We start from the raw sequence: 13401 nt of genomic DNA on the forward strand, positions 1-13401 counted from the left end.
TATCACTATCGATCTCTCTTGGCAAATGTGCAAACCCAGAGAACTGTTGTGCATGTTCTAGGGTTCACTAGTTCACACACAGAGGTAAAGGTAAAGGAACCCTGAGCATTAGGTCAGTCGCGGATGACTCTGGGGTTGCGGCGCTCATCTCGCTTTACTGGCCGAGGGAGCCGCCGTACAGCTTCCGGGTCATGTGGCCAGCATGACTAAGCCGCTTCTGGCGAACCAGAGCAGCGCACGGAAACGCCGTTTACCTTCCCGCCAGAGTGGTACCTATTTATCTACTTGCACTTTGACGTGCTTTCGAACTGCTAGGTTGGCAGGAGCAGGGACCGAGCAACGGGAGCTCACCCCATCGTGGGGATTCGAACCACCGACCTCTGATCGGCAAGCCCTAGGCTCTGTGGTTTAACCCACAGCACCACCAGCACAGCGGTAGTGAAGCCAATTCCACACCTGATCTGCGTGTAACCTAGAACCTGCAGGAATTCTGTGTCAGATGTGGGAAATGACCCACGAAGGTAGAAAATCTGGGGGGGGGGGATACAAATGGATTTTCAAGGTTTCTGAATGTAATAAGACAAAATGGCGCGCCCAGCAATAAAATTTAACTGCCGTCCTATTAACAGCTGCCTAGGAATCTCTTTATCTGATTTCATGCATTTTGCAAGATTTCTGCCTCATCTGCAAATGCAGGGGAGAAGAAATAAGTAACAAAACAGGTAAGCTTTTCTAAAAAAAGAAGAAGCAGCAATTCAACTGCACATTATGCAGCAATTTCTTCTCCCGGGGCATACAATAACTTTGCAAGCCATTGAGTCCCAACTCTTGCCTTTCTTGCACAGGAGAATGTAGCAAAATGTGAGCCTTGATCTCCAGATAATCTGTTCCTGGGGTAGAAGCTAAGCCTTTGCCTGCCAGAGCTCAGCTGACAAGTAGCTATTTAGAAAGCTAAAATGAAGGCTTTGGCAGGGAATCCCTGTCAGGAAGGTGGCAGATCAAGGCAGGGAGACAAGCAGGCCAGAGCAGATCAAATTTCCACTCCTGTTTATCAATGGGTGCACTCAGATTCCACAGATCTATAAAAAGCTGGGGTCTCCTTAATTCAGCGCAAATGGTTCTGGCACGCTCAGAAAAGCCTTTAAAATGGGAATCCCCAGGATCTTTTTAGACAGCGAGTTCTTGGATAGCATGAAGCACACCTCTCCATGGAAGCGCTTGCAGTTGCGGATAGAAACCCCTATTTGCCCTCTCAGCCCGTTTTTGTTGTGGGGAAAACTCCCATATATTTATTGTAAGAATTTCTCCCTTCTGGGTTTTCTCCTTTAGAGGAAGGACCTGGAGAAGAAAAGTTGATTATTAGGCAACGTTTGGGAACAAATAAGTAGGGCACTTCTATTTCTGTGCTGCAGATGGGAAACCGAGGCAAAAAGGGCAAGGCCCATAGTGATACGAAGTGGTTATAGCTAAGGTGGGATTTCCCAGATCCAATACCTGATATTTTACTGCTACAGGCACCAAGCACCCCAGCGGTATCCAGCGCTGCCTATGAATCCAAATGTAACACCTGCAAAAGCAATATCACAGGGATCACAACTTAGGAAAACCCACAAGCTCTTTAAAGGTAAAGGGACCCCTGACCATTAGGTCCAGTCGTGGCCGACTCTGGGGTTGCAGCGCTCATCTCGTTTTATTGGCCAAGGGAGCCAGCGTACAGCTTCCGGGTCATGTGGCCAGCATGACTAAGCCACTTCTGGCGAAACCAGAGCAGCGCACAGAAACACCGTTTGCCTTCCCGCCGGAGCGGTACCTATTTATCTACTTGCACTTTGACATGCTTTCCAATTGCTAGGTTGGCAGGAGCAGGGACCGAGCAACGGGAGCTCACCCCGTCGTGGGGATTCGAACCGCCGACCTTCTGATCGGCAAGTTCTAGGCTCAGTGGTTTAACCCACAGCACCACCCGCGTCCCTTACCTCTTTACCTATGAGCAAAATGTTTACGGCCGACCCAGAGGTGAATTGCCTTGTGGTGAGCACGTCCGCACAAGATTATGGACTAAAGCAGTTCGTAAGGGGAATGCAGAGCTCTTATGGGCCCAAAACGATGGCTTTCGGACTTTGTTATGGCGGAGAACAATTTCCACATCAACTTGTCTGTCACCAAACACCTGCATAGCCCCAAACATTTCTCCGATGAAAAGAGGGGCGTCCTAAGGAAAAGTGAAACATTCCGAAATCAACTCGGAAACCAAGGCGGCGGCTGTAAATTCGGGGGCTGTCCATGGAAAATAGAGACCCCTGTAGGTTCTGCACCTGTGCACTGCGCAAGACTCTGGGGGCTGGTCTAGGGTGCTGCAGGAGAGCAAGTTTTAATAGTTACCAGGGGAGGAGAAAGTACCTACTAATAAGTGGGCTGGCTGCCAAATCATTTTTATTCGGTTAGGAAATAACAGAGCAATTCCACAACAATGCCCATGCTCAACGGGAGTTGGACAGAGTGGAAGGCGGTATCACTCCACCCAGGCCTCCCCAGCTCATAGAATCATAGAATCATAGAGTTGAAAGAGACCACAAGGGCCATCGAGTCCAACCCCCTGCCAAGCAGGAAACACCATCAGAGCACTCCTGACATATGGTTGTCAAGCCTCTGCTTAAAGACCTCCAAAGCAGGAGACTCCACCACACTCCTTGGCAGCAAATTCCACTGTCAAACAGCTCTTACTGTCAGGAAGTTCTTCCTAATGTTTAGGTGGAATCTTCTTTCTTGTAGTTTGGATCCATTGCTCCGTGTCCGCTTCTCTGGAGCAGCAGAACCAAAAGCTTCTCGCTCCAGCCCTGCTAGATCCTACCATGTGTTTTATCTCACCATGTTTGGCCCTTAGAATGCCCACTTTGCACACCTGCAAACATGCATTTGAAATCGTTGGGGGAAACACCCACTGTTTGGATGGTCTTCAATAGGAAATTTTCCTTTAAAAAAATGGAGCAAAAGAAAAAGTCTGCAAACACAGCGTGGTTGAATAGAAAACCTGTAGCTCTCTAGATTTTGTTGGGCATCTCTGACTACTGGCCATGCTGGCTAGAGCTTATGGGAACTAAGAAGTTCCCCATTTCCGCCTTAGTGTATAAATGCTGTGTGTTAGCACTGAAATGAGTGAGCACACATGGCAAAGATAACTTTCAATGGCTTACTGTATTTCCTCCGTCAAGACTCTTCATCAACGAACTGTGCTACCCCAGTGACAAAACTTATTAAAATAATGCAGGGCAACTACCATATTTTTTGCTCCATAGGGCGCACCGGACCATAGGGCACACCTAGTTTTTAGAGGGGGAAGAAAAGAAATCTTATTTCCCCCCAGCCCCAAAGAGCAGCGTACAGGCTGCGCGCAACCTCTCCCTGCCGGAGGGGTTGCGCGCAGCTATGGCACAAGCCAAGACGGTTTTGGCTTCCTCTTTAGCCCCACGCAACCTCTCGCTGCAGGAGGGGCTGCGCGCGGCTATCCCTGAAGCCTTCCGAGCGCAGCACAAGTTCCCACTGAGCTCCTCAGGCTTTGGGTTCCTTTTGCTGAAGCTGGGAGAGCAAGACTCTCCTGGCTTCAGCGAAAGGAACCTGAAGCCTCCAGAATGCAGCAGGAACTTGCGCTGTGCTCCAAAGGCTTCAGGCGGCTATCCCTGAAGCCTGGAGAGCGAGAGGGGTCGGTGCGCACCGACGCCTCTCGCTCTCCAGGCTTCAGCGAAAGCAACGCGAAGCCTCCGGAGCGCAGAGGGAGCGCTCCCTCTGCACTTCGAATGCTTAGCGTTGCTATTGCTGAAGCCAAGGAGCCTGCATTCACTCCATAGGAAGCACACACATTTCCCCTCAATTTTTGGAGGGGAAAAAGTGCGTCCTATAGAGCGAAAAATACGGTGATGCAGATTTGCTCCGTACAGATAGTTTAAAGCCAAGGATTCCCAAAGTCTGAAATGGAGATAGCAGGAGACAGCAGTCAAAGAGCAAAGGGCTTCATTTGCAAAGATTTATCTAGCAGGTGACGTTTTTGTTCTTCTTGTGCTTCATGCAATGAATGTAAGATGTTTTCGTAGTAATTGCCTCTTCTTCCGTTACTTTTCTGAGAGGGCCTGGTGATCTGTACCACTCTCTAAGCCACCATCCTCAGACAGTTTTATAGAAACTCAGATATATATAAGCTAGGTGCCAGATGTCTCTTTAAACCAGGGTTACAGTCACCAAAAGGGACGCGGGTGGTACTGTGGGTTGAACCACAGAGCCTAGGACTTGCCGATCAGAAGGTCGGCGGTTCGAATCCCCGCGGCGGGGTGAGCTCCCGTTGCTCGGTCCCTGCTCCTGCCAACCTAGCAGTTCAAAAGCACGTCAAAGTGCAAGTAGATAAATAGGTACTGTTCTGGCAGGAAGTTAAACGGTGTTTCTGCGCGCTGCTCTGGTTCGCCAGAAGCAGCTTAGTCATGCTGGCCACATGACCTGGAAGCTGTACGCTGGCTCCCTCGGCCAATAAAACAAGATGAGCGCCGCAACACCAGAGTCGTCCGCGACTGGACCTAATGGTCAGGGGTCCCTTTACCTTTACTTTTACAGTCACCAAATAGGAATGTTTAGTTTCAATAGTTTTCAATACACCTTTCTGGTTCCTGAAATCCGTTCTGATTGCGCAGACAAAATATCATGCATAGAATTCTACAGGATGTGCTGTTAGTGTGCAAAAACAGGTGAGATCCAATGATTGCCAGGCATGCACCTCCAGATGGAGACGTCAGACGCCATCCTTGCGCCCGGGGAATCTTCACTTGGTCGCCAATGGCCGATAGCCAGGTGCAAAATGCACCTGGTGAATTTTGAAGGGAACAGCTTAATAGAACCAAAAAACTTGTAGCACAGAATTGCCCTTTGCGGTCTAACACAGCTACTCTGGCAGCTCTCATTTTGCAGCTGGCAAACACAATGACAGAGGAGGGACATGCTGCGTTCCACAGCATGGGCAGCGCAGGGAAGTGAACTAACTGATCCAATCTCTCCGCAAGGACGACGGACACCTCTTTTTGGCTGAGTCGGCCTCTTTGCTTTTCACAAAGGGGGAAGAAAGGGACGGTTCTTCTTTATTTCCAGGAGGAAATAATGAAAGCATCTTGTGTAGCTGGGCAAAAGCACATCGGGGGCCTGAGCAAGAACAAAGGGAACACTTCCCGAGGTAAACACTGAACCAAGAACTCTGGGCATTTTTCATGGGAAGTGGACAGCCAAAGACCGGAGAGGGAAGGAGGGGTCTGCTCTGAAACAGATGGGAGCAGAGAGAACCGCAGGCTGCTTGCGCCCAAGAGAAAGAAAGCTAAAGAATGAGAAAAATGCCAACCATCAAGAACATGGGTAGGCAAACTAAGGCCCGGGGGCCGGATCCGGCCCAATCGCCTTCTAAATCTGGCTCGCGGACGGTCCGGGAATCAGCATGTTTTTACAAGAGTAGAATGTGTGCTTTTATTTAAAATGCATCTCTGGGTTATTTGTGGGGGATAGGAAATCGTGCCTTTCCCCCCAAAAATATACTCTGCCCCCCCCAAGTTCTGAGGGACAGTGGACTGGCCCCCTGCAGAAAAAGTTTGCTGACCCCTGATCAAAAACAGACCTTCCTACAAACAATTTAATGACTATTCCTACGTGCGAAAAAGGTTTATCTAACTAAAAGGAAAGGCTTATATTAAACCCAAATGGAGGCTTGTCCATTAGGGAAACTGGGGCAACTTCAAACTGACCTCAGCCAGCCCCTGACTGACTGCCTTCTTACATATAACCTCTTCAGTCTCAGGGTAGAATTCAGCAGTGAGGAGGGTGGAGATGAAACTGGAATTAGCTGGTGCTGTCTGTCAATGGCTCCGGGCCTTTTAAATATGCTCCTTCCCACAAATAAATCTCAAAATACCGGTAAATTTGAATGCATGCCTTTGACATAAGAGGCAGAAGCAGTCATGGGGCGTGTTACTTCCGGGTTTCGTCGCTTGCACATGTGCAGACGCTCAAAATGACATCACGCGCATGCGCAGAAGCGGCGAAAAGCAACACGTGAATGTGCAGACATGCAGTTGCTGGTTACGTTTGCTTCTAGATGCGAACGGGGCTCTGGAACGGATCCCGTTCGCATCTAGAGGTACCACTGTAATAAAAAAAAGTAAAGGTAAAGGAGCCCTGGGTGGTTAAGTCCAGTCAAAAGCAACTATGGGCTTGTGGCACTCCTCTCGCTTTCAGGCCGAGGGAGCCGGCGTTTGTCTATAGACAGCTTTCCAATTCATGTGGCCAGCATGACTAAACCGCTGCTGGTGCAACGGAACACCATGACGGAAGCCAGAGTGCACAGAAACGCCGTTTACCTTCCCGCCACAGTGGTACCTATTTATCTACTTGCACTGGCGTGTTTTCAAACTGCTGGTTGGCAGGAATTGGGACAGAGCAACGGGAGCTCACCCCGTCGCAGGGATTCGAACCACCAACCTTCTGATCAGCAAGCCCAAGAGCCTCAGTGGTTTAGACCACAGTGCCACCAGCATCCCTATGAATAAATAAAAACGCTCCTTCCACGACCCTACTTTGCCAACGGCATTCAAGCACGTCATACGGAATTAGCACCAGAGTGTTGTATGATGGCGTTCCTCTTGTTACTAGACCCTGTAACTCAGTGGTGTCCAAACTTTTTTCAAAGAGGGCCAGATTTGATGAAGTGAAGGGCCGTAAGGGCCAACCAAAGGGGCGACCAAAGTTGTTTACTTTTTTTAGGATTGAAGTTGTGTGGTGTAGTGGTTAAGAGTGGTGGACTTGTAATCTGGTGAACTAGGTTCAATTCCTCGCTCCTCCACATGCAGCTGCTGGATGACCTTGGACTATTAACACTTCTCTGAAGTCTCTCAGCCTCACTCAACTTACAGAGTGTTTGTTGGGGAGGAAGGTAAAGGAGATTGTTAGCCGCTTTGAGACTCCTTCAGGTAGTGATAAAGCGGGATATCAAATCCAAACTCTTCTTCTTTTTCTAGGGCGGAAGTTGTTGAGGGTTTTTTTAAGGATTTTACCCCAGGAAATAAACTGCTACAGGGGCCGGATTAAACCGACCAGCGGACTGGATTAGGCCCCCAAAATGGACTTTGTACATGCCAGCTGTAACTGAACACATCCCTCTCAGCCTTCAAAATTCCTCACAGCAGCTGCTGGACTTGCTATTATTAATATACTGCAACAGGCCCTTTCGCTCAACATTCGGAGCATGCACGAACATTCTGTGACCGCCACAGGAACTGAGGCAATGGGCAGGCCAGAGGTGCATAAAGAGCAGGATTCTGGAAATGAGAAGCTCACGTAACATTCTAGACAGCTTTTGTGCTCCAAAGCAAAGGCCAGTCTTTCTAAAATAACTGACATTACTCAAAGATATAAGGGACCATCTGGCAACCTTACCGCAGGGGATCAGAGGCTCCTTTTGAAGGAAGAGTGGCCAATTTAACAGTCCCATCTCACCTGTAGAACCTGACTTGCAGGCTGCACTGGCCTTAGGTAGGAGTTAACTCTTACCCCCCCCCTGAACCTAGGTGGCTGTGAAAGACAGTACTCTGCTTTTAGGCAAGATTCACTTATACAAGTATCCACCCATGTCAGAAACTCAGGTGCATAATCGAATCACCAAATGGCACCTTAAACCCAGGTGACGGTCGCCACAATGGAACATCTATGCACTATTTTCTTTCAACTGTGTTGCTGTTGTTAATTTCATTTCTATGTTGTTGTTGTTCAGTCATTTAGTCGTGTCCGACTCTTCGTGATGCCCTGGACCACAGCACGCCAGGCACTCCTGTCTTCCACTGCCTCCCGCAGTTTGGTCAAACTCATGCTGGTAACTTCAAGAACACTGTCCAACCATCTTGTCCTCTGTCGTCCCCTTCTCCTTGGACCCTCCATCTTTCCCAACATCAGGGTCTTTTCCAGGGAGTCTTCTCTTCTCATGAGGTGGCCAAAGTATTGGAGCCTCAGCTTCAGGATCTGTCCTTCCAGTGAGCACTCAGGGCTGAATTCCTTAAGAATGGATAGGTTTGATCTTCTTTCAGTCCACGGGACACTCAAGAGTCTCCTCCAGCACCATAATTCAAAAGCATCAATTCTTCAGCGATCAGCCTTCTTTATGGTCCAGCTCTCACTTCCATACATCACTACTGGGAAAACCATAGCTTTAACTATACGGACCTTTGTGGGCAAGGTGATGTCTCTGCTTTTTAAGATGCTGTCTAGGTTTGTCATTGCTTTTCTCCCAAGAAGCAGGCGTCTTTTAATTTTGTGGCTATTTTAACGAACAAATCTCAAGGCACTTTACAACACATTAAAACAGCAGATAAAACAATCCAGAATAAAAGAAATTCAAGCTTCAAGGAAAATATTTCAGATCCTTCTCTAAGTGATATTTTGCTTTCCCCAGTCCCCAACCTAGCATCCAGAGATTTCCATGTGGTCGCAACTGGACCTGTACTAGTCGCAAAACACGCCTGGCACCTGGCTGATTTTGAACGTGGCTCATGCGATCGCTTTCCAGAATATACTTTCTCAATCTGTATGCTAGCTGGGTGGGGAGGCGATCCCAGCCACCAAAAACTGCAGCTTGAAATCAGGAAAATAACAGTATCTCAGCAACAGACATCAATTCCCCCACTATGCATTAGTAACAACTATGCATTATTTGAGCTGATTATCTGGAAAGGACCTAAATCAGAAGCTGTTCCAGGGAAAACAGAGAATACGTTAACCTGTACACCAGTGTTTATTGTGACAAGGAAATGTGGGAACCAGTATGGCTAGGCTTTCAACATCATGAAATATCACCATCTAAACATCATGGTATTTTGACATATCACAATGTCTGAAATAAGGACGGAACTATGTATAGGCGAACAGTAGGGCTGGGTGATACCTGGTTTTCAACATCGTGATATATCACCAGCTAAACATCACAATATACCAATATATCACAATGTCTGAAATAAGGATGGAGCTGTGTAGAGGTATTGGCTGGCTTCAAGGTTTTTCCCGTATCATGATTTTGGCCAGCGCTGGTTCCTGTGATTTGCTTCCCCAGCTTCATGAGGCAGGGAGAACTGAGCCGGCAGAATTAACAGGGGCTGCAGGAATCGAGAGAAACATTGGTTGGCTTCACAGCTTTTCCCACACTGCGATTTTTGCAGAGCACAGACACAGACACACACACACACATCATGATTTGCGATATATCACCAGCTCAAAAATTTTGAAACCGGTACCATGATATGGACTTCAAACTGGTTTGGGACGATATATCGATATACCGCCCAGCCCTGATACAAATCATGATTCGTGATATATTGCCAGGTCAAAAATTATGAAACTGATCTCACAATACAGTGATACCTCGGTTTAAGAACTTAATTCGTTCTGGAGGTCCGTTCTTAACCTGAAACTGTTCTTAATCTGAGGTACCACTTTAGCTAACAGGGCCTCCAGCTGCCGCCGCATGATTTCTGTTCTCATCCTGAAGCAAAGTTCTTAACCCGAGGTACTACTTCCAGGTTAACGGAGTCTGTAACCTGAAGCATCTGTAACCCAAGGTATGGACTGCCAAAGGGGTTTTGGATAATATACTGGTCAGCCCTAGACACCAGTAACCACACCAGCCTTCAAGCATACCATTTCCCAAGTAAAAAAACCTGACTAAGAAGGCACATCGAAGCACGTAACATATTGATAGACTGGTTCTAAAAGGGAACTCATGTTGGCAAACTAATCCAGGAACAACTAGACAGGTGCAAAAAAAAGAAATTATTCCATTTATGTTAAAACCTTCCCCTTATGTGATTATAATGAATTAATAATCCTCCGCTTGTTATACATGAGGCAGAGAAGCAGCTTACATTCATTTTAGGCTCCTGCCCAATGGCAACCAGGCTCCGGAGAATTTACACACAACATGCATACACACAGAGAGAGAGAGGTTCGATCCCCAAGGGAGAAAATTAACATATCTGAGCCACTCAACCTGCTGATAACAAAGCCTGGAGGTTAACAAAAGCGAAAGAACAAACAAGGCTTGCATGGAGGCTCATGGCACCAAGGCAGCCATGTTTTGACAGACGTCACAGTGACAGCTGATGGTATACCACTGGACTGGACACAAATAGCAACAAAGAGCAGCAGTAGATCGGAATTAAGCACACCTACTGCAGTACATATGGGACGCGAGTGGCGCTGTGGGTTAAACCACAGAGCCTAGGGCTTGCCGATCAGAAGGTCGGCGGTTCGAATCCCTGCGACGGGGTGAGCTCCCGTCGCTCGGTCCCTGCTCCTGCCAACCTAGCAGTTCGAAAGCACGTCAAAGTGCAAGTAGATAAATAGGTACCGCTCCGGCGGGAAGGTAAACAGCGTATCCATGTGCTGCTCTGGTTCGCCAGAAGCGGCTTAGTCATGCTGGCCACATGACCTGGAAGCTGTATGCCGGCTCCCTCGGCCAATAAAGCAAGATGAGCGCCGCAACCCCAGAGTTGACCGCGACTGGACCTAATGGTCAGGGGTCCCTCTACCTTTACCTTTATATGATACTCATGTGCAGATGCAAAAGGGGAGGACGACTGATATTGCAATTCTAACCAGCTATCCTTTTGCTACCCACCTGTTCAGCATGAGCATCTGCAGAGAGTGTCTGTGCATAAGCATTTTTTATGTGAAAAGGAAGTAATTGCGCTCAACATCCTAGATTCCATCACTAATTAAATGCGTGAAAGCAGCGATCCCTCTTGCTGTTCTGGCTTCTGGGATAGCTGTGCAGCCTGCATTCGCTCCCTAAGACGCACACACATTTCTCCTTACTTTTTAGGAGGGAAAAAGTGTGTCTTATAGAGCGAAATAATAATAATACTAATAATAATTTATTATTTATACCCCGCCCATCTGGCTGGGTTTCCCCAGCCACTCTGGGCGGCTCCCAATCAAGTGTTAAAAACAATACAGCATTAAATATTAAAAACTTCCCTGCCTTCAGATGTCTTCTAAAAGTCTGGTAGTTGTTTATCTCTTTGTCATCTGATGGGAGGGTGTTCCACAGGGCGGGTGCCACTACCGAGAAGGCCCTCTGTGTGGTTCCCTGTAACCTCACTTCTCGCAATGAGGGAACCGCCAGAAGGCCCTCGGCGCTGGATCTCAGTGTCCGGGCTGAATGATGGGGGTGGAGACGCTCCTTCAGGTATACTGGACCGAGGTCGTTTAGGGCTTAAAAGGTCAACACCAACACTTTGAATAGTGCTTGGAAACGTACTGGGAGCCAATGCAGATCTCGCAGGACCGGTGTTATGTATAGTAGTCTTCCCCAAACTGCTCCCAACTACCCCCACCTACAAAGGAGCAATCAGCCTTAAAGCACTGTCCCAACTATTCATTGGCCAGCGGGTGTCACTCACAGTACCAATCAGCTGACTGGCACTGATAGGGAAGCCCCTCTGAAGTTGTCCATCTGCAGGTGCAGTTTGGATTCAAACCGGGCCTGCAAATGACCATTCCGGGGCTCATTGTCAGCACTGACAACAGGCCCCTTTTAAGTGGTCACCTGACATCATAATGATGTCAGGTGACAGACTTACCTGCAGTGTTAGAAACTCCTATATAGACGGTGGAGGAAGATTGGAAGACATTTAAAGATTACCTGCAGAAGCACTGTAAAATTAAGGAATGTTGAAATGACGTTTGATTGAAAATAAGTGGTATTGGTAAAGAGATGCTTAAGAAAATGTAAATAGGAAATGATAATTGGAAATGGATATTTATAATAATAGGTTAATATATGGAGTAAGGATAAATGTTAGAGGGTAAGGATTTGCTGAATTTAATATTTGAATTGGAATACAAAATGGGAGGTGTGAGGAGGTCAGGAAACTAGTGAAGAAAATATAAGATTTGAAAATATTAATCTTTTTTGTTTTTAGCTCTGATCGTTGGTATTTTTCTTTGTCTTTACTCTTTGTCTTTACTATTTATTCTTTATTTTTCTTTCTTTTTTCTATCAACTGTTTTTCTACTGTGTATTTTTTCATTTCGTTTTGCTTTTGTATTTTAAATGTTGGAATTGGTTTTTATTGTTTGTGAAACATTAATAAATATCATTTTTTTAAAAAAGAAACTCATATATAGACGTACACTCTAATTGCCAAATAATGCCTTAAACCTGGGATACGGTTGCCACAATGGAATGTCTAGGCACCATTTTTGTTTGTTGCATTTTGTTTTGCAGTGGACTTTGTTGTTGTTGTTGATTTCATTTCCATACCACTTTATATTTCAAAGAACAAATCTCAGAGCCCTTTACAACACATTAAAACATCAAATAAAACAATTCAGAATACAGTCATATTTCATGTTACGTCCGCTTCATGTTACGTTCTTTCAGGTTATGTCCCGTGGCGACCCGGAAGTACCGGAAAGGGTTATTTCCGGGTTTCGTCGCTCGCACATTTGCAGAAGCGCAAATTGACATCATGCGCATGTGCAGAAGCAGTGAATCTCAACCGTGCATGCACCGATGCACCGCTGCGGGTTGTACTCTTTTCATGTTGCGAACGGGCCTCCCAAACGGATCCCGTTCGCAACCAGAGGTACCACTGTAAAACGAATGCAAGCTAAAGCTTCAATGGCAATATTTCATATCCTTCTCTAAGTGACATTTTGCTTTCCCCAGTCGCTAACTTTGCAACCAGAGATCTCCACGTGGTCGCAATTGGACCTGCGCTAATCGCAAAATGTGCCCGGCGCCTGGCTAATTCTGAACACTGGCCACTTGTCAACGTGTCCCATCACGGGTGGGTGAGGGCATTTGGGAGCAGAGCCCACGGCCCGGACCCAGATACTGACCCCTACTCTAAATCGTCAGGAAAGGGGCTGCAGTGAATGTGGAAGCGGGTGTGGAAGCAGGATTTGGGGCAGGACTCCACACAGTCCCAACCTTTGGATTCCTGGCACTTGCACCAAAGCCAGCTGATCTCATCCCAAAGGTATGACCTCCTTTTATATGAATGCAATGGGCTTCTAGGTGAACACTTGCTCAGAAACTGCAGGAATGTCTTTCTGTAGATGTATGTATGTATGTATGTATGTATGTATGTATGTATTACAGTGGTACCTTGGGTTAAAAACTTAATTCGTTCTGGAGGTCCGTTCTTAACCTGAAACCGTTCTTAACCTGAAGCACCACTTTAGCTAATGGGGCCCCCCACTGCTGCTGCGCCGCGATTTCTGTTCTCATTCTGAAGCAAAGTTCTTAACCTGAGGTACTATTTCTGGGTTAGCGGAGTCTGTAACCTGAAGCGTCTGTAACCCAAGGTACCACTGTATTATTATTATTAT

General features: G+C 47.0%; 1 protein-coding gene across 1 annotated transcript in view; it reads right to left on the minus strand.

Moving 5' to 3' along the window:
- FIGNL2 (fidgetin like 2) overlaps positions 1-13401 on the minus strand; it is a 69973-nt gene that overhangs the window by 31098 nt on the left and 25474 nt on the right. The gene's annotated exons all lie outside the window — the stretch shown is intronic.

This window comes from Podarcis bocagei, assembly GCF_964188305.1.
Source record: "Podarcis bocagei genome assembly, chromosome: 2".
Taxonomy (NCBI): domain Eukaryota; kingdom Metazoa; phylum Chordata; class Lepidosauria; order Squamata; family Lacertidae; genus Podarcis; species Podarcis bocagei.